The sequence below is a fragment of the Oncorhynchus mykiss genome, chromosome 13 (assembly GCF_013265735.2).
Source record: "Oncorhynchus mykiss isolate Arlee chromosome 13, USDA_OmykA_1.1, whole genome shotgun sequence".
Classification (NCBI taxonomy): Eukaryota; Metazoa; Chordata; class Actinopteri; order Salmoniformes; family Salmonidae; genus Oncorhynchus; species Oncorhynchus mykiss.
In genome coordinates, this window is record NC_048577.1 from 30,008,591 (window position 1) to 30,022,744 (window position 14,154).

Genomic DNA, 14,154 nt, shown 5'->3' on the forward strand with positions numbered 1-14,154 from the left:
CTGTTCGAGTCATGCAGGTTTTTATTTTTTTATTGCCAGGCCACTGTGACTATATTTAGAAATGTGTTGTGTGTTCATTTCTTAGTACTGCAGTTTAATTCTCTGTTTCATTTTTTAACACTGATAGTCAATCAAGTCAAGTTTGATCCCCTGCTTAGGAAAGAGACTGAACCTCATCACAAACCAACAGTGAGTGACTCTAACACACACAAACACAAGCTCACGCACAGGCTTGCCCATCAACATTTCATACTTTTCGACCAACCAAATCACGCGTTGCAACAATAATGACTGTTTAAATTCAGAACCTCACAATTTCCATGGCTATTGCTATTGCACTGCTATCATACCATAACTGTGCATTGTATTTTGGATGAGGCATACTATAGTATTTGGTGATATGTTATATAGACTATATTAACTGTATGTGGTATAATAGCGACGACAGACGCCTGCAACCCAGAGCGTGCGCTCCAAATGACACCATATTGTCCCTGGTCAAAGGTATATATGGAATAGGGTGTCATTTGGGACGTACCCACAGTCAACAAATACGAGTTGTAGTTTGTATGTTGACTTCAAAATACCGAAGGGGTGAGAGTCTCACATTGTAAAATACATTTTCTAACCCTTCCAATTAAATATCTAACCGAGTCTAAACAGTGTTTAAATGTAGCAGTGTTTGAATGTGTGTGTATGAGTGTTAATCAACAATCAGTCATCAAGTCCTGTACACAGTACCTTCCAATCCTCCAGTCTTGAAGTATTTTCTTCTTTTATTTTCTGAAGGCCCCACTTGCATGGTATCCTTTTGGCACCTTGGCCAGCCTTTTGAGTCTCTCACCCCTTATGTGTGTTTAAAAAATATATGTTTATACATTTTTTTTAACCCAACCTTCATCCCATCTCTTCAAAGAACTTAAACAACTTTTTTTTTATACTGTGTGTGTGATTATTTTTAAATACCCCATGACTGTGAATAATCTGTATTTTTTTGGTCTGTCTACTAAACAGCCCGACCCTGACGATTTTTTGGACTGTGTGGAAGAAAAATACTACACTGCAAGATCTAATATGGTACTTCTGTTCTTATTTTTGCCCATATTTTACCTCTGTTTTGTGTTGTCTCATCCTCATCGCAGTTCATATGTTGTCAGTTCACGTTTGGATGCTTTTCACTCTGTTGCCCTCTGTCTTGCTGCTTTCGCTGTTATCCCATAACACTTTCACTTGTCATTGCATGTGTACCCTTTTACAAGGCAAGTCAGTTAAGAACAAATTCTTATTTACAATGACGGCCTACACATGTAAAGACATAAACCGTGCCCTTGCGGCATGTACTCCCTTTTGTAACATATAGTTTGCAGCCTATAGTTCCTTTCGGTTATTACAGTGTCATGTATCACTGCACATTTATTAATGCCCTGCATACCTTACAGTATGATCAATTTGTATTCCTACCTGGTTTTGACGTGGATGATGAAATAACACAGTAATATCAGCATGAAAAATCACCAAACGGGTTATAATGATGAAATATCGCATGTAAGTTCTCCCCTGGCCTATTTTGTAGTAAGTCTTTTTTTGACATGCGCTTGTTTTTACAGGGGCACAGAAGGGCTTTATTTTTAGGGCTTGTCACAATGCGAAGCGTCTCTTTTTCAAAGAGAGAAAGGTTCAAAGAGAGTGGGATGGTTATCAAAGTGCAACGCCCTATCAATGATGGCACTCAGACGAGGGAGGACAGGGAGCTGAAGAGATGAGAGAGGGGTTGAGATGGAAATATAGGGATGGAAGTGTTGAGAAAGGGATATGTTGAGAGAAAGGGATATGTTGAGAGAAAGGGATATGTTGAGAGAAAGGGATATGTTGAGAGAAAGGGATATGTTGAGAGAGAGAGAGCGCGAGGTTGAGAGAGCGCGAGGTTGAGAGAGCGCGAGGTTGAGAGAGCGCGAGGTTGAGAGAGAGCGAGGTTGAGAGAGAGCGAGGTTGAGAGAGAGCGAGGTTGAGAGAGAGCGAGGTTGAGAGAGAGCGAGGTTGAGAGAGAGCGAGGTTGAGAGAGAGCGAGGTTGAGAGAGAGAGAGGTTGAGAGAGAGAGAGGTTGAGAGAGAGAGAGGTTGAGAGAGAGAGAGAGAGAGAGCGAGGTTGAGAGAGAGAGAGCGCGGTTGAGAGAGAGAGAGAGCGCGGTTGAGAGAGAGAGAGAGAGAGCGCGGTTGAGAGAGAGCGCGGTTGAGAGAGAGCGCGGTTGAGAGAGAGCGCGGTTGAGAGAGAGAGAGCGCGGTTGAGAGAGAGAGAGCGCGGTTGAGAGAGAGAGAGCGCGGTTGAGAGAGAGAGAGCGCGGTTGAGAGAGAGAGAGCGCGGTTGAGAGAGAGAGAGCGCGGTTGAGAGAGAGAGCGCGGTTGAGAGAGAGAGAGCGCGGTTGAGAGAGAGAGAGCGCGGTTGAGAGAGAGAGAGAGCGCGGTTGAGAGAGAGAGAGCGCGGTTGAGAGAGAGCGAGAGCGCGGTTGAGAGAGAGAGAGAGCGCGCAGTTGATAGAGAGAGAGCGCGGTTGAGAGAGAGCGAGCGCGGTTGAGAGCGCGGTTGAGAGAGAGCGAGCGCGGTTGAGAGCGCGGTTGAGAGAGAGCGAGCGCGGTTGAGAGCGCGGTTGAGAGAGAGCGAGCGCGGTTGAGAGAGAGAGAGCGAGGTTGAGAGAGAGAGAGAGCGCGCAGTTGATAGAGAGAGAGCGCGGTTGAGAGAGAGCGAGCGCGGTTGAGAGCGCGGTTGAGAGAGAGCGAGCGCGGTTGAGAGCGCGGTTGAGAGAGAGCGAGCGCGGTTGAGAGAGAGAGAGCGAGGTTGAGAGAGAGAGAGAGAGAGCGAGGTTGAGAGAGAGAGAGAGCGAGGTTGAGAGAGAGAGAGAGAGCGAGGTTGAGAGAGAGAGAGAGAGAGAGAGGTTGAGAGAGAGAGAGAGCGAGGTTGAGAGAGGGAGAGCGAGGTTGAGAGAGAGAGAGCGAGGTTGAGAGAGAGAGAGAGCGAAGTTGAGAGAGAGAGAGAGCGAGGTTGAGAGAGAGAGAGTGCGAGGTTGAGAGAGCGCGAGGTTGAGAGAGAGAGAGAGAGAGAGAGCGCGAGGTTGAGAGAGAGCGAGGTTGAGAGAGCGAGGTTGAGAGAGAGAGAGCGAGGTTGAGAGAGCGAGGTTGAGAGAGAGAGAGAGAGCGAGGTTGAGAGAGAGAGAGAGCGAGGTTGAGAGAGAGAGAGAGAGCGATGTTGAGAGAGCGATGTTGAGAGAGAGAGAGAGCGATGTTGAGAGAGAGAGAGCGATGTTGAGAGAGAGAGAGCGATGTTGAGAGAGAGCGAGCGATGTTGAGAGAGAGAGAGCGAGGTTGAGAGAGAGAGCGAGGTTGAGAGAGAGAGAGAGCGAGGTTGAGAGAGAGAGAGCGAGGTTGAGAGAGAGAGAGCGAGGTTGAGAGAGAGAGAGCGAGGTTGAGAGAGAGAGAGAGAGCGAGAGAGAGAGCGAGAGAGAGAGAGCGAGGTTGAGAGAGAGCGAGGTTGAGAGAGAGCGAGGTTGAGAGAGAGAGCGAGGTTGAGAGAGAGAGCGAGGTTGAGAGAGAGAGAGCGAGGTTAAGAGAGAGAGCGAGGTTGAGAGAGAGAGCGAGGTTGAGAGAGAGAGCGAGAGAGCGAGGTTGAGAGAGAGAGAGAGAGCGAGAGAGAGAGAGAGCGAGGTTGAGAGAGAGCGAGGTTGAGAGAGAGCGAGGTTGAGAGAGAGCGAGGTTGAGAGAGAGCGAGGTTGAGAGAGAGCAAGGTTGAGAGAGAGCGAGGTTGAGAGAGAGAGCGAGGTTGAGAGAGAGAGAGAGGTTGAGAGAGAGAGAGAGAGAGAGCGAGGTTGAGAGAGAGAGAGAGCGATGTTGAGAGAGAGAGAGAGCGATGTTGAGAGAGAGAGAGAGCGATGTTGAGAGAGAGAGAGAGCGATGTTGAGAGAGAGCGATGTTGAGAGAGAGAGAGAGCGATGTTGAGAGAGAGAGAGGGCGATGTTGAGAGAGAGAGAGAGAGAGCGGTTGAGAGAGAGAGAGAGAGAGCGAGGTTGAGAGAGAGAGAGAGGTTGAGAGAGAGAGAGAGAGAGGTTGAGAGAGAGAGAGAGGTTGAGAAAGGTTGAGAGAGGTTGAGAGAGAGAGAGAGAGCGCGAGAGAGAGAGAGAGAGAGCGAGGTTGAGAGAGAGAGAGAGCGAGGTTGAGAGAGAGAGAGAGCGAGGTTGAGAGAGAGAGAGCGAGGTTGAGAGAGAGAGAGCGAGGTTGAGAGAGAGAGAGAGAGAGCGAGGTTGAGAGAGAGAGAGCGAGGTTGAGAGAGAGAGAGGTTGAGAGAGAGAGAGAGAGAGAGGTTGAGAGAGAGAGAGAGGTTGAGAGAGAGAGAGAGGTTGAGAGAGAGGTTGAGAGAGAGAGAGAGAGAGAGAGAGAGAGAGAGGTTGAGAGAGAGAGAGAGAGGTTGAGAGAGAGAGAGAGAGAGGTTGAGAGAGAGAGAGCGAGGTTGAGACTGAGAGAGCGAGGTTGAGAGAGAGAGAGAGAGCGAGGTTGAGAGAGAGAGAGCGAGGTAGAGAGAGAGAGAGAGAGAGAGAGAGAGAGGTTGAGAGAGAGAGAGAGCGAGGTTGAGAGAGAGAGAGAGAGAGCGAGGTTGAGAGAGAGAGAGAGAGAGAGCGAGGTTGAGAGAGAGAGAGAGAGCGAGGTTGAGAGAGAGAGAGAGAGCGAGGTTGAGAGAGAGAGAGAGAGAGAGAGCGAGGTTGAGAGAGAGAGAGAGAGAGAGAGAGCGAGGTTGAGAGAGAGAGAGCGAGGTTGAGAGAGAGAGAGGGAGAGAGAGCGAGGTTGAGAGAGAGAGAGAGAGAGAGAGCGAGGTTGAGAGAGAGAGAGAGAGAGAGCGAGGTTGAGAGAGAGCGAGGTTGAGAGAGAGCGGGGGTTGAGAGAGAGCGAGGTTGAGAGAGAGCGGGGGTTGAGAGAGAGCGGGGGTTGAGAGAGAGCGAGGTTGAGAGAGAGCGGGTGTTGAGAGAGAGAGAGGTTGAGAGAGAGAGCGAGCGAGGTTGAGAGAGCGAGGTTGAGATAGAGAGCGAGCGAGGTTGAGAGAGAGAGCGCACGCGCGCGAGGTAGAAAGCGAGGTTGAGGTAGGGAGCTCGCGAGGTAGAGGGGCGTGAGGTTGAGAGAGGGATTGATTGATTGAGAGAGAGAGAGAGAGGTTGAGGGATTGATAGAGAGAGGTTTAGAGAGGGGGGAGAGGCAGATGTTGAGAAAGTGAGAGAAATGTTGAGAGAACAAGTGATAGAAAGAGCAGTTGAGAGAAAGAGGTTGATAGAGAAGTGTCATTGTTTGTCCCATCGAAACGTTCAAACTGTAGTGAGCTGCAAGTCTCTCCTAGTTGGACAGGGGAGTGCTGCCTAAGCGCCCACTGCAGATGCTTTACGTAACAAACGGTACATACAGCAACCATACAACAGCTGCACCGCAGTAAAACAGGCCTCTACTTAGCCACACAACCTCCTCACATCCTCCCCACAACCTCTGCATGTATGTGTTGTGATGTGGTAACATCCCTTTTTAAAGGATTTATTAAGTGTTTCCCATTAGGCCATACAGCAGAAATGTGCCCTGAGATGGCGTTTTGGAATTATCATATTGTAATATGGAATTTAGCTGATGCTTTTATCTAATCTAAAGATACAATTATGCACACATCTTGCGCATATATTTAGTTGTACATATATGTTGTAGTTGTACATATATATATTGCCATTATTCACTGTCATAACATAGATATTAAAGATGGTAGCTAAACCGTTTCTTAAATTCACCCTCTGTACATTGGGTGCACGGCTGACACCTTGTGTGTGTGTCCCCCAAATGGCACCCTATTCCCTATAGTGCACTATATAGGGGATAGGGTGCCATTTGAGACACAGCCCTGGAATCTCTGTGTGACCGTTTTTATAGGGGAAGAAAAGCAACGGGATGGTTATCAAAGCGCACCGCCCTCTCAATGATGACGGACTCAGACAAGGGGGAGGTTGGAGAGGGATAGAGGAGGGCAGAGAGGTGACAGTCACTGAGCCGGAAAGCCTGGGATCTTCTGTCAACTCTCCTGTCTTTACTGTGGAGATAGAGTTTAAGCTCAGAGAAAAGGGTTAAAAAGGCCTTTGCCATTGGTTTACCCCTCCTACTCTATAAAATCTTGACTAAACTGACAGAATTACCAAGCTTTTTTTTTTTTATCTTTCAAAGAAAACTGTAGTTTAAAACTGAGTTTAAACTACCGAGCCTGTTTTGTTCTAACTGTAAACTATGTCCTGAATTAGATAACTGCATTATTTCTGAGTTGCTGTGTCATTGTCGACCTTGGTCATTTCTCATCATTGTACTAAATCCTCATAATGTCTCACCTTTTAACGATTGTCTCCTTTTGACATGTTGGTGATACCTCAATTAGAGCGCATGGAAATGAAACCTTAAAATATGAGTTGCCCCACTTAAAATACTTAGTTGTATTGAACTAATAATATATATAAAAAAAAATCATATCAACTTGATTTTCTGAGTTTAAGGCTGGGGTCTAACCAATGATGTATCTTATTGGGTGCATCTTATCTTTTAAAATGCATACTGTAAATATTTCAAATAATTGTATAGTGATCATTGTCATAACCAGTAAGGACAAGTATTGTGTCCAGCATAAACAGCTATTTGTTTGGTTCATATACAGTAGCTGCCATTACATGAAGTGTCAACCAACATGTATTTTGTTGACGTTCAAACAAACAGCTCTGCTGTCTCTATGGGGGTGCCACAGGGTTAAATTCTCGGCCTGATTCTTCTCTGTATACATCAATGATGTCGCTCTTGCTGCTTGTGATTCTCTGATCCACCTCTACACAGACGACACCATTCTGTATACCTCTGGCTCTTCTTTGGACACTGTGTTAACTAGCCTCCAGACGAGCTTCAAAGCCATACAACTCTCCTTCCGTGGCCTCCAACTGCTCTTAAATGCAAGTAAAACTAAATGCATGCTATTCAACTGATCGCTGCCCACACCCGCCCGCCCGTCCAGCATCACTACTCTGGACGGTTCTGACGGTTCTGACAACTACAAATACCTAGGTGTATGGTTAGACTGTAAACTCCCCATCCAGACTCACATTAAGCATCTCCAATCCAAAATTAAATCTAGAATCGGCTTCCTATTTCGCAACACAGCATCCTTCGCTCATGCTGCCAAACATACTCTCGTAAAACTGACCATCCTACCGATCCTCGACTTTGGCGATGTCATTTACATAATAGCCTCCAACACTACTCAACAAATTGGATGCAGTCTATCACAGTGCCATCCGTTTTGTCACCAAAGCGCCATATACTACCCACCACTGTGACCTGTATGCTCTCGTTGGCTGGCCCTCGCTTCATACTCTCCACCAAACCCACTGGCTCCAGGTCATTTACAAGTCTCTGCTAGGTAAAGCCCAGCCTTATCTCAGCTCACTGGTCACCATAGCAGCATCCACCCGTAGCACGCTCTCCAGCAGCTATATCTCACGGGTCACCCCCAAAGCCAATTCATCCTTTGGCCGCCTTTCCTTCCAGTTCTCTGCTGCCAATGACTGGAACGAACTGCAAAATCACAGAAGCTGGAGACTCATATCTCCCTCACTAGCTTTAAGCACCAGCTGTCAGAGCAGCTCACAGATCACTGCACCTGTACATAGCCCATCTGTAAATAGCCCATCCAACTACCTCATCCCCATACTGTATTTATTTATTTTTTTATCTTGCTCCTTTGCACCCCAGTATCTCTACTTGCATATTCATCTTCTGCACATCTACCATTCTAGTGTTTAATTGTAATATTGTAATTACTTCACCAACATTGCCTATTTATTGCCTTACCTCCCTTATCCTGCCTCATTTGCACACACTGTATATAGACTTTTTCTACTGTATTAATGACTGTATGTTTGTTTATTCCGTGGGTAACTCTGTTGTTGTATGTGTCGAACTGCTTTGCTTTATCTTGGCCAGGTCGCAGTTGTAATTGAGAACTTGTTCTCAACTAGCCTACCTGGTTAAATAAAGGTGAAATAAAAATCACCAGTCAGCATAGTCTTTGCTTGTGTGTATCCATTACGTGCTTAACCAATTAAACTAATGTTATTATTAAGAGGCATGATGTATTTACATGCATGCATTAATGAATGACTGCCATAGGGCATGCCAATGAATAGATGTTCACCAACTGAATTTATCAAAAAGCAATCACATTGCATTTCGACTAGAATTACAGTATACATAGCACCTCTGCACAACAAAACCTCAATATCACCGATCATTCAAAGGAGATGGAGCTTTAACATGCCGGTCCAACCTCATTCATTTATTTTTCATTTCTAATACTCATCATCATGCAGTTATAATGACTTTCTGACTCTTGAGGAAAATAACATGCAAAATGAAATGAAATAAGGCTTCTGTCTTGTAACCGTCTTCATTTCTCCTTGGACTTGCAGATCGATTACGAAGCGGGATCTCCCAAAAGCCCCTTCTTGGGAGGGCATAAGTGAGACTGCATGCATGGAGGTTTCAAGTTTTAATGTCCCGTGCACAAGTACAGTAAAATGCTAGCTTTAAACCCAACAATGCAAGCATTTCGCTACACCCGCAATAACATCCGCTAAACTTGTGTGCGCGACCAATAAAACGTCATTTTTTATTTGGTTTGCAGTAATCGATATCAATGTAGTACTAAAAATAACATAAGGTAGAACAAAAACACACAATAAATAAAAAATAAGAAGAACACAAAGAAAGCTACAGGGTCAGTTCCAATACCATATTTAGAATGTGTAGGGATACAGGAGTAGTAGAGGTAGATACAGTGCCTTGAAAAAGTATTTGCCTCCTTTCTGATTTGATCTATTTTTGCATATTTAATACTGAATGTTATCAGATCTTCAACCAAAACCTAATATTAGATAAAGGGAACCTGAGTGAACAAATAACAACAATTATATACTTATGTCATAAACAAAGTTATGCAACACCCGATGACCCCGTGTGAAAAATAATTGCCCCCTTACACTCTCAATAACCGGTTGTACCACCTTTAGCTCCAATGACTCCAACCTAACGCAGAGAATTCTACAGGAGAATGTCATGCTGCAAGACAACTTTTTTTGTGTAAGGGTATGGTGACTAGGCAAGTTGCATTCAGACCTGGATTCGATTATACTATTTTACATTTTTCAAATACTTTGTGTTTTCTTCACCTTATCTGGAGTGTACCTTTGCCACTAGGCTAGGCCAATCAAGCCCAAATAAAGTATTTGAAATGATTTCAAATAGTATTTCAACCCAACTCTGGTTGCATTGCACTGAATCTTAATGGGCATCTTGAATATGTGTAGACTTTTTTTCAAAACTTTTCCACTCTCCATTCATATTTTATTGTTTATTTGTAGAGACAGCCATGAATGAAGGAGAGAGGGATAATAGGGGAAGATGGAGATTTGACAAGGCCGGTGGGGCGTCGAGACAGATGGAATGACACACGAGTGAGACAGGCGAGAGGTGTCGCGCCCAGTTACACTAACCGATGGGCCTTGTCACAATCTGTGAAGTTTGAGCTTTTCACACAAAGCAATGCAGCACCCTTATATACATTATTAGTAATAATATAATAATTTGGTTATTTAGCTTAGCCACAACCTGTTAAGCTAGCGCCTTCCACACTAACAACATACCATCCTGTCTTATACAGGACTAGTAGTAATATAATATGGTAATTTAGCTTAGGCGCTACCTGTGTCGCTAGCGCTTTCCACACATAGCAATGTAGAATCCTTTCTACAGTACTAGTATACAGTATATTTGTTGGTAATTGACTTAGCCATAACATGTGAAGCTTGCGCTTTCCACACACAGCCTAGCAATGTGGCATGCTCCCTCTGCTCTTATACAGTACTAGTAATAATGATTATGGTCATTTAGCTTAGCCACAACATGTGTAGCTAGTGCTCTCCACACAAAGCAACATACTAGCATCCTCTCTTAAACAGTAGCCTACTATACAGACCCTGGCAACATCTCTGATCCAGTGTCACTGTGACTATGATTGTATCTCATGGTCCAGTGGCATAAAAAAAATCTGAAAGACAAACTTCAAATGGCCCAAAACCAACTGATGAGAATTATACTCAAGCTCAGCCCTAGAATGCACATTTGTCCTAATAAATTCAGGGAACTGAACTGACTTCCAGTTGATCTCCGGGTGGTGCAGATCAAACTGTTAATTTTAAAAGTTATACATGACCTTGCCCCCAGTTACCTGTCTGGTTATTTTAATTTCATTAGAGACTCTCGTAGCCATCACACCAGAGCCAGTGTTACCAATATCAGACCGCTGCACGATAGGAGCATGGCTGGAAAAAGCTATTTTCTTAACACTGGTGCAGAGGAATGGAATGGTGTACCAAACCATATAAACTCCATCCCTACGCAAGGGAGTTTTATGATAAACCTTAAAGGGATAGTTCACCCAAATGACCAAATAACATATTGGTTTATGACAACAATCTATGCTTTGGTTTAGTTTGCCTGGGACTGTTCCAAGTGCATTTGTGGCACAAATCCCATTCAAGTTATGGGACCAATTATTAGCATTTTTCGCACATCATATTCAAAACATCTATAAGTGACTTTGTTAAGCTTCACAATCAATTTTAGATACTTTTGGATGATTTGAAAATTATGCACGAAAAATGCTAATATCGGTCCCATGACTTGATTAGGATTTGTCCCACAAACCATATCATGCATTGCTGTCATACCTTGTCCATAGACTGCTTACAGGGTAAGGAAACCAATGTGTCATTTTGTAATTTGGTGAACTATCCCTTAAGAAATGGTTTATGTGCTAAATGTTTTAAAGCGACAGAGGCTAAAATAAAGTATAATTGTATCAATGAAAGTTACTTGGTCATCTATTTTATTCCGTTTGCTCTTTCTTCCCTATTGATGATGTATTTTAGATGTATTTTGTTTTCATGTTGTATATTTTGGTTTTAAAGTATTTTCAAGAGGACCACAATGAAAATAAATTTTTAAACTCATCCTCCATGATTTTAATGCCATTGCACTGTATCCACGTGTGTGGTTGTATTGTGTTTAAATGGTCCCTCCAAAAAAAATCTATGGTAATTTAGTGTAGCCACAACCTTTGCAGCTAGTACTTTCTACACAACGCAATGTAGCATTCACTCTTATACAGTACTACTAATATGATATCATTTTGATGCATACATTTTAGCAGACCCTGTCAAAGCAACTTACAGTACACTGGGTATAGGTTAACTGTATGTGGCCCATGCAGGAATCAAACCCACAACTATTGTATTGCAAGCATCATGACATAATTGAGCCATTGGAACCACCAATAGTAAATTGAGTAGCTCACTGCTGAGCATAGTGTGTTTGAGAGGTTTTTGTTCACTAGCAGGAACCCCTTTCAGCTTTGATATTTGTCTGTGTTTGTTTTTTAATGTTCAGCCAACATTCTTCCTACCTATCGAGAGGTTTTGCAGAGTGCTAATTCATAAAACATAAATAGCCTTTTTTTTCTCCGACACAATCACTCTGCAATTTGTTTGTTGGAACTGCCCTCAGTGCACGACCCCGGTATGCACTAAATAATTTACAACCAAAACACGGAGAATCGAGATTGGAGAAACAGGCGGCAAAGTTATTTTACAAAAAGGAACATGGCTCCACTAATATTTTTAGACAAGAAAGCGAAGGTGGTTGGGTACTTTCACAGCATCTTCCAAAAAACGGACACAAAATCTACCTTTGAACGATCAACATCAATCTAGCGCCATCTTTACAGTCAATAAAAGCCTTTTTTATAAAACCGTGTTTTTGTAAATCGTCTCCCTCATCCCCAACCACCCCCTCTGCCAAGTACCCCTTGTGTTCAAATGTAAACAGCATCTCATTTTCTGTTTTATCTCTAATTATCTCCTGTCATTTTCTCGCAACAGGAGTCTTCTGAAATCGGTGGAGGAGGAGCTAAACCAGAGGTAGGCCCAGCTATGTCTTTCCTTCCCCATTTTTCTAATTTTTACTCTCCCTTCTTTCTGTCTCTCTTTCTCCCTGAAACTCTTTCTTTCCTATTCGGTCTTCTCATTTCTATCTCTCTATATAGGACAGGGCTCAATTGGAAAAATAAATGTGACTTCCCTGGATAAATAAAAGTTAATATTTTCTGTCTTCTATTTCTGGACTATTTTATTATCATCCCTTTCCCCTCATATTTTTCTCATCATCAGCTTCGCTTTCTCCTCCCCTTACTTTTCGCTCTTCCTCCCCCCACCTCTCTCTTGCACTACTCAATATTTAATGTGACCTAACCTCCTGCCTCTGTGACTAACTTGCTTTAGAACCACGTCCGCGGAGACCGGGGTGATTTCTCACCCTTGCTGAGGCGTTAAAGCCGTATGCCCAGTTATAGCGCAGAGGGACTGAAAGCCGGCAGGATGTCCGCTATTGTTTATTGAAATCTTTGTCTCGTTGCGGCTAGCGTGGTGTGCTGCTATCATCCATTAATTCTCAGCGTCAGGGTAAAAAAAAAATACACCTCATGCAGGAAAGATACATGCACACTGATTTCCAATACACAAGTGATGAGCAGGTGCTAGATCAGTTTATGCTGTATATAGCCAACTCCAATGTTCGTTGTCTTGCCACACTTGCCACCGGCGCCGACAGAGATGGCCGCCTCGCTTCGCGTTCCTAGGAAACTATGCAGTGTTTTTGTTTTTTTACGTGTTATTTCTTACATTAGTACACCAGGTCATCTTAGGTTTCATTACATACAGTCGAGAAGAACTACTGAATATAAGATCAGCGTCAACTCACCATCAGTACGACCAAGAATATGTTTTTCGCGACGCGGATCCTGTGTTCTGCCTTTCACCCAGGACAACGGAATGGATCCCATGCAGCGACCCAAAAAAACGACTTCGAAAAAAGGGTGAAACGAGGCGGTCTTCTGGTCAGACTCCGGAGACGGGCACATAGTGCACCACTCCCTAGCATTCTTCTCGCCAATGTCCAGTCTCTTGACAACAAGGTTGATTAAATCCGAGCAAGGGTAGCATTCCAGAGGGACATCAGAGACTGTAACGTTCTTTGCTTCACGGAAACATGGCTCACTGGAGAGACGCTATCGGAGGCGGTGCAGCCAGCAGGTTTCTCCACGCATCGCGCCGACAGAAACAAACATCTTTCTGGTAAGGAGAGGGGCGGGGGCGTATGCCTTATGGCTAACGAGACATGGTGTGATGAAAGAAACATACAGGAACTCAAATCCTTCTGTTCACCTGATTTAGAATTCCTCACAATCAAATGTAGACCGCATTATCTACCAAGAGAATTCTCTTCGATTATAATCACAGCCGTATATATCCCCCCCCCAAGCAGACACATCGATGGCTCTGAACAAACTTTATTTGACTCTTTGCAAACTGGAATCCATTTATCCGGAGGCTGCATTCATTGTAGCTGGGGATTTTAACAAAGCTAATCTGAAAACAAGACTCCCTAAATTTTATCAGCATAATGATTGTGCAACCAGGGGTGGAAAAACCTTGGATCATTGTTACTCTAACTTCCGCGACGCATATAAGGCCCTGCCCCGCCCTCCTTTCGGAAAAGCTGACCACGACTCCATTTTGTTGATCCCTGCCTACAGACAGAAACTAAAACAAGAGGCTCCCACGCTGAGGTCTGTCCAACGCTGGTCCGACCAAGCTGACTCCACACTCCAAGACTGCTTCCATCACGTGGACTGGGACATGTTTCGTATTGCGTCAGATAACAATATTGACGAATACGCTGATTCGTTGTGCGAGTTCATTAGAACGTCCGTTGAAGATGTCGTTCCCATAGCAACGATTAAAACATTCCCTAACCAGAAACCGTGGATTGATGGCAGCATTCGCGTGAAACTGAAAGCGCGAACCACTGCTTTTAATCAGGGCAAGGTGACTGGTAACATGACCGAATACAAACAGTGCAGCTATTCCCTCCGCAAGGCTATCAAACAAGTTAAGCGTCAGTACAGAGACAAAGTAGAATCTCAATTCAACGGCTCAGAC

General features: G+C 44.3%; 1 pseudogene; it reads left to right on the forward strand.

Annotated features, from left to right (window-relative positions):
* LOC110485133 overlaps positions 1–14,154 on the forward strand; it is a 99,924-nt pseudogene that overhangs the window by 70,341 nt on the left and 15,429 nt on the right.